The sequence below is a fragment of the Chaetura pelagica genome, unplaced genomic scaffold, assembly GCF_000747805.2.
Source record: "Chaetura pelagica isolate M959 unplaced genomic scaffold, ChaPel_1.0 scaffold260, whole genome shotgun sequence".
NCBI lineage: Eukaryota > Metazoa > Chordata > Aves > Apodiformes > Apodidae > Chaetura > Chaetura pelagica.
The window spans coordinates 1,525,256-1,537,730 of record NW_009951940.1 but is presented as its reverse complement, the minus strand read 5'-3'; the positions used below and the strand labels follow the sequence as shown (position 1 = coordinate 1,537,730).

Below are 12,475 nucleotides of genomic sequence, written 5' to 3'. Positions count from 1 at the left end.
TCTCAAATTGGCTTATTATGGTTTTGGATCAACAGACCAACTGTTTTTTCCAACAACTCAAATTATTTTAAACAGTGCTGTTTTCTTATACAGGGAAGGGAAATCACTTTCTCAAAAACACAACAAAAGTCCCTAGTTGGGATAGTAATGGTTTTAAGTCACTCATCTTCCTTATAAGAAGTCATATTTTTTTAAGAAAACTGACAAAAGGCAGATTCACAACATACTGCTGAAGTAGCTCGTGGTTAAATGATGCTTTATAAAGTACACAAAATCTTCAGATATACAGCTCTGCAAATCCTGGGAGGTTTGTAAGTAATGACAGCTCTGACAGTAACTGTTGACATACAAAACTGTGCTTTCACTCACAACAGCTCTTCAAGTCAAGCTTGCATTTTACCATCCTTGTGACTTTACATCCTTGTGCTAAACCTTTGACTCCCCCAAATATCAGCTGCAAGACTCACCTTCTCTCTGGCAGTGAGCTATGGTCAGGCTCTAAATACATTTTTCAGGATTTTGCAGGGATTGTTCCAATTTTCTATGTGTTTCTTGCAGTTTTTGTACAGGTTCTCCTTAAAGGCATCTACTCTTGTTGGTATCAGGGTCGTAACAAGAGGCAAACTCAGTGCAGGGCCTGCATGATGCTTTGGTAACATCCCATGTTCTCATGTATTGGAGTCAGAAGTCTGTTTAAGTGCATCTTCAGTGCTTCTGGGTAACACAAACCCTGAAGTTGTCCTGGGAAGCACCGAGTTAACCAGCTGCCTTCTGAAGGGCCCATCTGATTGATACAGTTCTTACATGGTTCCTAACCCAGCTATTCTGAAATACACAATCCTCAGAAAAAAAAAAAAACAACAACATCCTAAATTGAAGAATAAACTCCATTAGAAGCAGCTGGGGAAGCTGGGGAGCTACCACTCCCTCTGACTCTTCTGAGTAACTGAAAAGATACCTGAAGTTTTTTCAACATTCATTCTTTTTTCCTTTTCTTTTTTCCCCTCACAAAAATTGTTCTCATTACCAGGTTAGGATGTTGCCTCTTCAAGACTGCAAAAACCTGCTTCTCTCCCAATCTTTTCTCTCATTTCCTTCTGTAATTTCTTAGGGACTTGCATTTAGCATTACACTCTGAACACTTCTAACAGACCCGTGCCAAGCAATTACCCATTATCTCCCAATGTTCCAAGTTTAATCAGATTTTTTTTTCTTTTGTACTAGAACACAGAACTGGAATAACCTGATTTTCACTGCTAGACTCTTTTCAGAGCAATGAAATAGTTTACAGGTTGATTTCTTTCAAATTATCACCAGCATCATGTTAAAAACACCACCACCACCCAAACCCTTTTATGCAATGCTGCTGGCTTAGAAGACCAAGCATATGGAACCAACTCCTCATTTGGGAGGTTGTCTTTGTGCCAGTGTATGAGGCACCCAAGAAGAGACAAAATTTGCTTTTCATTTTGTTCTATCAAGAAGTTCACAACTGATCCTCTCCATACAAATCAGTATTTGCAGAGCTGCTCTTTACCATGTAAAAAGTGGAACCTCGATAATTTATATGGTTAAGAATGTATGCAAAGTTTAAATAAAAACCAAAACAAACCAACAAAAAACACCTGCAGCAACAGTGTTTGAGTGAGCTAAGTTCACCTGCAGCTTTAGAGTTGCATTAAAGACCTCCTAATCTGCCTCCCTAAAAGAGAAGAATTAACAGAGATTTTTGTAAGTATTAGGTATAGCATCCTTTACATTGTAAGGTCTATAAGAAAGTTCATCATGAAAAGACTGTAAATAGATTGATGTTATTTGGTTAATCCTGTTTAAGTATCTAAGATTGTAAGATGGACTTAATTAGGTGACAATACTGTTACTGAGCTGTGGTTGCTGTCAAACTGCCTGGGAGATAAAATATAAAAGAGAACAAATGTCAGAGCTTTAAAAAGAGAAGAAAATATTGCACAGAAATTGTATTACACTTCTTTTATTTCTTAACAAGCACAGAGCTAATATAAATAATGAGGACAGAAGAACTGCTAGGGATAACACAGACCACTCAGAGAGCGTGGTTCATTCAAATAAGCACTTGTTGTGATACAAATAAATAGAAATGAATAAATTAATATATTTTCAAGGAACAAAGGTTATTCTTAGAGAGTGGAAGACCTGTCATGAAAATCGGTAGTTTTTAAACTGATGTGGGAGGATTATGATATAGATCTATAAAGTCATGAGTGACATGGAGTAGGTGAGCAGGGAATGACTGTTCACAGTCTCTTCTATCAGAAGCAGCAGAGGAAGTCAAACAACAGCAGCAGATGGTGCACTGAAAACAAAGAAATGATACACCTCGCCACACAATCCATAGTTAAGCTTGCCAAATAAGTTATCAATGTAAAAGGTTTCCTTGGGTTAAAAAAAAAGTGAGTGGACAAAAGGATAGGAAGAGAGAGTCATCAAGATCTGTTAAACACAGCCCCAAAACCTCTCAGGTGAGCCACCAACTGCTCTGGCAATTGCTAAAAGTTGTTCTGCTCACTTTATTCTCCAGGATCTACCCCTGGGTGCTGTCAGCTACAGGATCTTAGACCAGATGAGGCTTCAGTCCAACCCTGAACGGCCATTTCCATGTTCCTGCACATGAAGAGCTGCAAGAAATAAGTAACTTTTTCTTCTAATGCCCAGTTGCATTTAAAGAATTGTGAAACACATGGACTGTCAAAAGCAGAAGGAAATAATTTCATTTTGCATGTGCCATAGGTAAGACTAACCCCATAGCCAACATCCAGTTCTGGTGAACTTTCTTGAGAGGGGATGCAGAACAACAGGGAGACAGAAAAGGAAAAAACCAAATAACTGAAGGCTGGAGAAAGTATTTTCAGTAACAGACTTAAAAAGCTTAATCTGTGTAGTTTATCAAACAGATTGAAAAAAAATATGACTATGATTATTGTGGAATGAAAATGAAGAGTAATAAAGGACTCTTTAATTTAGCAGAGAAATTCGTTACAAAAAGTAACAAGCTAGAAGCTGGAGTGGGAAAAGGTCAAATTAGGCAGGGAAGAGGAGGATTACTCCTGTCCTGACCTCTTCATACAAAGACCAGGGCCTCTCTACAATCAAACTCAAGTTGTTGAGCACAAGATATTAGCAAAGAGTGACACATAAGCTCCTGGACCATGGGGGAGATCAGACGGAGTGGTACCTTTTCACTGAAGATCTTTATAAATCCTGTGGACTCAAGGTTGTACTTTTGCAGTGGTTAGAGGGAGAGAAGGGAAAGGCAGTGGGGAGCTGGGGCTTACGAGGGGTTAAAAGACAGAATGAAGAGTCAAAAAAAAAAAAAGGAGAATGCAGCAGATGTGAAAGGAGAAGCTGGGAAAGCCAGAGTGAGAGTCGTGAAAGATGCAAAGGCTGAATGTAAATAACTCCAACTAGAGCCATCACTGAAGGGACCCAAGCAGAGTAACAAGAGCAGCTTTAGCTGGTGCAGCTTGGGTAGGTCAGGGGATATGGGGAACCAGACCCTCCCTGGATACAGATTCCATCCCTGAATGCTCCTACTCCTCATTCATCTCCTGAAGATAAATGGCAGGGAAGGAGAGGAGACTCATAAAGATGTCCGTGGAAGACAGAGAAGACGAAGACGAAGAATTGGGCCTATAACAAGAGCAAAAATTATAGCTTTTCCAGATCTCTGAGTTGTTTTGGAAAAATAAGAAGCTTCTGGCAGGGATCTCATTTTATTGGGTCAAAATAGCCATTAATAAAAAGCTATCTGCAGAAAAGGAGATAATTTCCCAAAGATTTTCCTTAAACATAACACTTTTATAAAGAGACATCAGATGTATTGGCCTGTATTGAATGCAAAAGGGAGGAAAGATCCAATCAGAGGTCTGCAAGGACTATTTTTTCCATCTTCTCGGACTCCAAGCTTTTCATAAAACTGATTGACTGCTCACTCCCTCACATGTTTACTGATTTGGCAGGCTAGTTTCCCCAGAAGGCTATTTTGATTCAACAATGCCTGTCCAGCAGAGACAAAAGCTGGGAAATGGGGAACGATGGATGTTCGCTAATGCAGGGCAGAGTGAGCAGGGAATGGCAAACACCTCATCTTGCCTTCTTCCAAACAAATAGAAGAAGATAAAAATATTCATCAACAACTAAGAAGGAGAAAGGGACCTGGGGGTCCTGGTGGGCAGGAGGATGAGCATGAGCCAGCAATGTGCCCTTGTGGCCAAGAAGGCCAATGGCATCCTGGGGTGTATTAGAAAGGGAGTGGTTAGTAGGTCAAGAGGGGTTCTCCTCCCCCTCTGTTCTGCCCTGGTGAGGCTGCATCTGGAGTATTGTGTCCAGTTCTGGACCCCTCAGTTCCAGAAGGACAGGGAACTGCTTGAAAGAGTCCAGCGCAGAGCCACAAAGATGGTGAAGGGAGTGGAACATCTCCCTGATGAGGAAAGGCTGAGAGAGCTGGGTCTCTTGAGCTTGGAGGAGACGGAGGGGTCACCTCATCCATGGTTACAAATATGTAAAGGGCGACTGTCAGGAGGACAGAGCCAGGCTTTGTTCAGTGATGTCCAGTGATCGGACAAGGGGCAATGGGTGCAAACTGGAGCACAGGAGGTTCCATGTGAATATCAGGAAGAACTTCTTTCCTGTGAGAGTGACAGAGCCCTGGGACAGGCTGCCCAGAGAGGCTGTGGAGTCTCCTTCTCTGGAGACATTCAAGACCCACCTGGACACGTTCCTGTGTGATGTGCTCTGGGTGACCCTGTTCTGGCAGGGGGGTTGGACTGGGTGATCTTTTGAGATCCCTTCCAACCCCTAGGATTCTGTGGTTCTGTAAGAAAGGAGGCAGCATGGAAAAGCAAACAGGAGTTAAAGAAAGCTGGGGAGAGCAGTCTGAGCAGGGATGGGGTGTCAGAAGATGTGCTCCCACACAGAGCTGCCTCCTCTCCGAAGGAAAAAGCAGGATAACACAGGAGGCTGAAGTCAAAAACAGTTTGTGGCTCTTGTAAGCAGAGCCCGGGCCTGAAGGCATCTGTGCTGCCTCTGCTAAGTGAAAAGTAAATCACAGCCTCTTATTCCATTACTCCGTTCTGCCTCCTATATCTTGTTTTATGTCACTGTGAATAACTACACCCAGTGGTCTCAAAGCCGGCTGGTCCGTGGCCTAGAGATATCACTAATGGCTGTTTCCTTCTTTTCCCTCTTCCAAATAAAACCACTTTGCATGAACTTAGAGTTCCCTGTGCAACTATGAAGAATTTCTGTGAACAGCTATGGGAAGGGGTGAACTGGGTAACAAAGAAGTACTTCTCCAAATTATTCCTTGACAGTGATTAGTACCCAAGAATGGATTCAGGGAAAGATGAATAAGCTTTCTGAAGGTTTTTGGTTTTTTTTCTGTGCAGTTCATGGAATAATAGAACCATTTAGATTGGCAAAGACCTTTAAGATCATCAAGTCAACCATTCACCCAGCCCTGCCAAGGCCACCACTAAACCATGTCCCTCAGCACCACATCTACACGGCTTTTAAACACCTCCAGGGGTGATGATTCCATCACTTCCCTGGGCAGCCTGTGCCAGGCCCTGACAACCCTTTTGATGAAGAAATTTTTTGTAATATTCAGCCTAAACCTCCCGTGGTGGAATTTGAGTCCATTTCCTCTCACCCTACCACCTGCTACCTGGGAAAAGAGACTGACCCCCACCTTGCTCCAACCTCCTTTCAGGTAGTTGTAGAGAGCAAGAAGGTCTCCCCTCAGACTCCTTTTTTCCAGACTAAACGACCCCAGTTTCCCCAGATGCTCCTCATAAAACTTGTTCTCCAGGCCCTTCACCAGCTTGGTTGCCCTTCTTTGGGTGCACAACAAAGTTATTGATCTGTATCTGGAAGAACCAAAGAAGACTTGGACCTTCTTTGTCAGATCCCAGATCCCCATCCACCTCACTGTCTGTACTTAATCAGTTTGTGAGAATGTTAAGGGAAACAGTGTCAAAAACCGCTCTCCTGAATTCCAGGGTTGTGAGCCTACCCTTTTTCTCATCTCCTCAGGATCTTGAAGTTCACCATCCTGTCACTGTAGCCAAGGCTGCCTCTGACTTTGACATCCCTGACCAGTTCTTGTCTGAAGTGTCAGGTACAAGCAGATCATGCCCACCCTCTGGGTCTGCCATCACCTGTGTCAGGAAGCTGTCACCAATGTACTCCAGGAGCCTCCTGAACTCCTTGTGAACTGCTCTGCTGTCCCTCCAAAAGTTTTTGGGGTGGTTAAAGTTCCCCGTGAGGACCAGTGCCTGTCCATGGGAGTTCTTCCAGACATCTGAAGAAGGTCTCATCTACCTCTCATGACCAGGCAGTTTGGGGACACCCAGCACAGCGTTGCCTGTGTTGGTCTGCCCTCTGAACCTGACCCATCAGTTGATGTTTACATCCTTCTGTCCAAACATTCTGCACAACATGTTTGGTATTAAAACGAGTGACAAAGTGCTCTGATTTATCTTCCCTATTTAGCTACACTCTGCTGCTCCCTGACTGCACTTGCAGGGATGATTCTTAACCTACATCAGCTTCAAATGGAAATGAAAAATAAAAATAGAAAAGGAGGCATTAAGAAAATATTTTAAAAATAGTTAGTAAAGAGTCACAGCTGGAAATCATTGATATTTTGGAGTTTCCCTAATGCTACTAAAGTTCCTACTTTTCTCCCAGGGCCATTAAATGGGAAATCAGCACATTTTTAATTTGTGTTTCTGTAGCCCAAAGGGTGCTCATGAACTTCCTTATTTTCTGTTGCTTTGGGAAATTCTGCAAACAAAGTGTTGTTTTAACAGTTTGCATGAAAACAGAGCAGTGACTAAGATCCATTACACTCCACTTCAAGCCCAGACACCTAGAGAATTAGCTAAATGTGCACAATTTACCTCCTACGTAAATGAAGATTGTGGTTAGCTCTGTTGAAGTCAATGCAGTTAAGTCAGTGCAAGGTAAGACAAACTGGAGTAAAGCCTAAAGCATTCATTTTAGAAAGTAGGAAATATATAAAATAGAAGTAAATAGACCACACACTTTCTGCCAGAGAGCACTAACAACCACCTACATGAAGAAAAGTGGAGTAGGTGTGTGTTGGTTATAATTCATGTCATTAGGATCTGTTTTTTTAAAAACTTACACTTTTAAATATGAAATATTACATATTAGAAACACATCTCAACATGTTGCATTATTTTCATTATACAATTGAAAAGTAAGGTTACACACCTGATATTTATACTGTAGATAAATCTCACAGGACAGAGAATTTGAATATTATGGAACTTAATGTTGCTGCTAAGGCTGCAATTCCAATATCTGATATCCTAAAAGTCGCAAAAAGACCAGAGATTTATCTGACACAAGAGGCTGCTGGATCTTGCTTACCTTTTCTAAGGTGTTTGACCTCAACAAGGTGAACTAAACAAAAGGAGCCACTTCCTTCTCAGACATGTGAGCATGAAAAAGGCAAAGACGAGCTCAGAAAGTTTCGCCCTGCCAAGGGAGAGCAGAGCTGGTAGGATGTCATGGGAAGGGCTGAAGGAGAGAAAGGTTGGGATGAACTGATGCTAATGGATGAGTTCAGGGAGCAGTGGCCAGCTGGCACTGAAGTGAAGGTGGCAAAATGTGACACGAGTGGCCTGTGATCGGTGCCAATTAAAAGAGATGAACAACTGCTGAAAAAAGAATCCAATGTTAATTTAAGAAGCGCGACTGTGAAGAGAACGTACTCTGAGCTAGGGATGAAACTATGTCTGTGATGAATGGAAAACACTGTAAATCTTATTAAGTTGGAAGTCTAAAGAGGCTTTTCTCTCGTTTTGTACCTAAGAGTCTGAAAATCATTGCGTTATTAGATTAGCTTACAGAAAGGCAGTCATTCAATATCCCAACCTTATCCATGGGGGAAAAAAATATTGTGGAAAAAGACTTAGAACAACCACTGATGCCAAGGCCTATAATTGGAGAAAAAGGATGGTTTAGCCCAGAGTTGGGCTAACAAATGCTAGGCCAGGGAACTCAGACATTGAGTTCAATGGGAATGATAAAGCTTAAGAAGCAGCAGTCTCAGTCAGCCATAGCTCAGTGTTTTCCAGCATTGAGACAAGAAGTAGCTGCAAGTGCTGGCTGCAATTGTTCATACTTGCTGTATCTGTCTGTCCTTCATCAGAGTAGAGGAGTAAATGTTCATAGAATCATAGAATAGAATAACAGAATGGCTAGACCAAGTTGCTTAAGGTCTCATCCAACCTGCCTTTGAACACTTCCAGGGATGGGGCATCCACTGCCTCCCTGGGAAACCTGTTCCAGCATCTCACCACTCTGACAGGAAAGATCTTTTTTCTGATGTCCAAAGTGAATCTGCTCTCTTCCAGTTTCAAACCATTGCCCCTTGTCCTCTCACTACACACCCGTGTAAAAAGCCCTACCCCAACTTTCTTGTAGGCCCCCTTGAGATATTGGAAAGTTGCTACAAGGTCACTGTGGAGCCTCCTGTTCTCCAGGCTGAACAACCCCAACTTCCTCAGCCTGTCTTCATAGCGGAGGTGCTCCAGCCCTCTGATCATCTTTGTGGCTCTTCTTTGGACACACTCAAGGAGTTCTATGTCCTTTTTATGTTGGGGACTCCAGAATTAGACACAGTACTGATACCTAAGATCAGTTCTCACTCCTTGGTCCAAATGGAACTGAGCAGCTGCATGAGAAGAAATTTATCAAGAAGGCAGTTCAGAGCTTCAAACTTTAGTGACATTGCTGTAGTCAAGGACTTGGGAGACTTAGGCTTTGCTCCCTGCTCTGCCACAACATTCTTGCACACCTTGAGGCATGCCATGAATTTTCTCCCCTTCTTCGTCAGCTGCACAGCAGAGATAAAAGCTCCTCCCTAATTTAGAAGAAGGCTGTCTGCCAAAAAACTGGGGGATGCTCAGACACAACCACACTCCAAAAAGCCAGATCTCCAAATTAAAAATTCTGGAAAAGACTTGTAGTCAAAACAATGCTCTAAAGACAAGCTAAACTCAGAAGTTTATTTAAACCACAATGGAATAATAAAAATTTAAGGGCACTTTAATTTCAGTCCATTCTCATGCACTGTCCAAAACAGATACATTTCTTGAGTAGAGCCAAAGTATGTTCATTAATTCCTGATGATGCACAGTTGTCAGCAGAAAAATTAGCTGAAAGGAGTTCAGGAACTGAACTTCCAAACTAGTCTGATTTAGTTAGCAACAGTGAAATAGGAACCTAATAGAGGGCAAAAATAACTTTTGATTTAATACAATTTTGGTACCAGAATTGACAGCATTCTCTAAACTATAAATCAATTTTCCACCTAAATGTAATGCAAACTATCTACATATTTCATACTAAACTCCTGTGACTCAGTCAGATGAAACAGAAAAAGAAGGTCATACACTTAGATTAAGTTTTCTAACCCATCAAGATATCATAACCAATCTGCTTCTTCACAGTTGCTGAAGGATAGCCTCAGCAACCTGACATCAACATGGACAGACAGTTAAATATTTTCCATCTGCTCCTTGCTGCTGAAATTTAATCTCATACACTACACGCCAGCCATGAAGGTATTAGAGAGCTTCATGTCCATCACTTTTTAATCACATGCCTGCTGGACTTTTAACCTCTTGTAAAAAAAAATAAATAATAATAATAAACCACTGGAATTTACCTTCACAGTATTTTGGAGGTCTTTTTGGCTGTTTCCCATATATCAGCAAACATTCACTGCCAGGTTGTTTGTCTGGTAGCTTCGATACCTTTAACAGTTGGTTTATTCCTTTCAATGTTCTGCTTTGCTTTTGGTGAACAGTGCTGTTTTCTAAAGCTTTCCTTAACAACCCACATGAACAAAACAGGAAAAGCACATGGACTTTCAATGATAAGCTAGCAAAGAAGCCTAACCCAAATTGTTAGGGTGCTTAAACCAGATGGGTTCCCAGACTTTTCAAATGAGCATCGCAGCATAAGCTCTGCCCAACATCCTACATGCAGGCAGTACCTTCTAGCAGAGACACGTAACATTTTACACTGCATTTACAGTACAATATTTTTAATAGGCTGCCAAAGAAGCCAGTTCAAGTACAGGATGCCTGCACCAGTATCTGTAGGGTTTTCTCTTGAAGACTTCAGTACAAACCATTGGTCAGGTCAGGGGGCAGCTTTCTGTCCCCATCATTGGCACTTGCTAAACAAGCTCCTGTAGCATCAAGATAAGGAGCATATCAAGATATCCTGCATTTCTAGTATTTAAATATAAAACATCCTTCTTTATCTACATACAAAATAGGAAAGAAGTCCAATATTTGGTTTTCCTCTGGTAACACCATCCTTTTAAAAAGAAAAAGACTGTAGCTGAGAAGCGGTAACAAGATTTTGTCGTCTCCAATTTTTATTCAGCTTCCTCTCATTTCTCATTACCCAGTCTTTGTTGATATTATTATGACTGATATAACTTAAGAGGTTTTATGCCAGTTCTGGCTAATTACTGATATGCATGAAAAATTTCCCTTCACCATTAATGTCACAGATACTTGATTAGAATTATTATTATATTTTAAAGGAGGCATGATAAGGTGTTGGACAAAGAATCCACACACTGCATAACTGCAGGTTGTAGAGAACACTGAGGGGGGTTTCTGATTGCTTTCTATATGTTATAAGAGGCTGATTTTCCTCTGCTCTGTTGTTTTCATTAGTTAAGGCACCAGGTTCTTCCATTATTAAAAAAAGGTCTGAATCACCCGAATAGTCTTGACTAGTCAGCATCCCCACAAAAGAGACTTTGTGGAGATCCATCCAGTTTCTGTTTCTAACCCACAGGACTTCTAAGAATGTTTTCCAGAGATAATACTGACAGTTATGAAATGAGTTTTAGTGTACTATCCTTGATATAAGTGGGAAACCTGGTGTACCCTATAAAAAATATCTTTGATTCAAGAATGGCAACGTCCTAGTAATGGCAGCTTGACAATGTCTCCCCACAGGAATCTCCAAAATTACTTCTCACCCTTCAGCTGTCATTGAAGTCTTTGTAGTACTTATACTGCATTCTTTATTATCTCCCTTGTAGTCATAGATGAAGACCATAACTATTTAAAAATAAAGTGAGGAGCTATTCTCTTCTAAGAGAAGAAGTAGAGAAAAACTTGGAGGGGAAAGGAAATATACAAGGTGCCATGATTGCCCATGCACTGAGCAAAGCCAAACTAAAATAACAACAAAATGCCATGACCTGTACATTCATAATACAGGTGTTGGTTTTTTCCTATAGCACTGCTAAGGTACCTCTCACCACAGTAGCTAAGTGGCAAAATAGAAATCACCAAACCAGATTGTACTCCAAGAACAGCAGTAAATGTTTTTGGTTCCAATTCTGCCCATTTGCCTAATCTCACTGAACTCCTGATTCTCTTATAAGCCCTTGCAACTTGAGAAGGTCATAGAGAAAAACACCATCTCATACAGATGCAACGGAGGTCAACAACCTTGGATCCCCTTTTGGGCCCAGTGGCTCTTGGGTCTGTACTTCTTGTAGTCTAACATCTAACCCTAAACTGATGAGGGATGCACGTCCATCTACTCTCCTGAAATTGATTTAAAGTCCTACAATTATTCATTTAAACCTGGAAAAAAAAAATCCTAGCACTGACCACAAGCAATTCTGTGGAGGGGTCAATTGGCCCATTACTGCATCCCAAAGCAGAACTTGTAGAATCACTGAATGACAGATTGGTTTGGGTTGGAAGGGACCTTAAGGATCATCTAGATCCACCCCCCCTGCATAGGCAGGGACACCTCCCACCAGACCAGGTTGCTCCAAGCTCATCCAGTCTGGCCTTGAACATTGCCAGGGATGGGGCTTCCCTGGAATTTCCTATGCCAGTGTCTCCCCACTCTCATAGAGAAGAATTTCCTCCTAATGTCTAATCTGAATCTCCTCAAGTTTTAATCTGTCACCCCTTGTCCTCTCACTGGCTGCCCTTGTAAACTGAACTGCGTCGCATCAAGACATCCCTTCTAACATTTTACTTATATAACTACCAAGCCTGCATTTAACACTGTCAGTTCTTTGCTCCAAGTGACTACCTGGCACTCACTTTTGCCTTCTTAATATGTTGACAGGATGCTGCAGACAAAGGGACTCACACAGCTACTCAATTGATTCATTCCAACTGGAAGGAGATCACTGTTGCCATCCAAGTCAGCAGAAACCCTGATTTTGCTTCTTCCCTGTTTCACAAGCTCAGGCACAAGGGAAGTATGCTGGTTTTGTCAAGATAACTTTGGGAAGGATAAAAACAATTGTGCTTTCACAGCACAAATAAAAAGAACAATTTCGCATGAGCACACAGGGAAGCAAAAAGATTTAATGTCTAAACCTCTGCTAAGGACTGTTTCTGTAGTG

The 12,475-nt window shown here is 41.6% G+C and overlaps 1 protein-coding gene across 1 annotated transcript in view; it reads right to left on the bottom strand.

Annotated features, from left to right (window-relative positions):
• Positions 1–12,475, bottom strand: part of TRAPPC9 (trafficking protein particle complex 9) — a 453,230-nt gene that overhangs the window by 71,801 nt on the left and 368,954 nt on the right. The gene's annotated exons all lie outside the window — the stretch shown is intronic.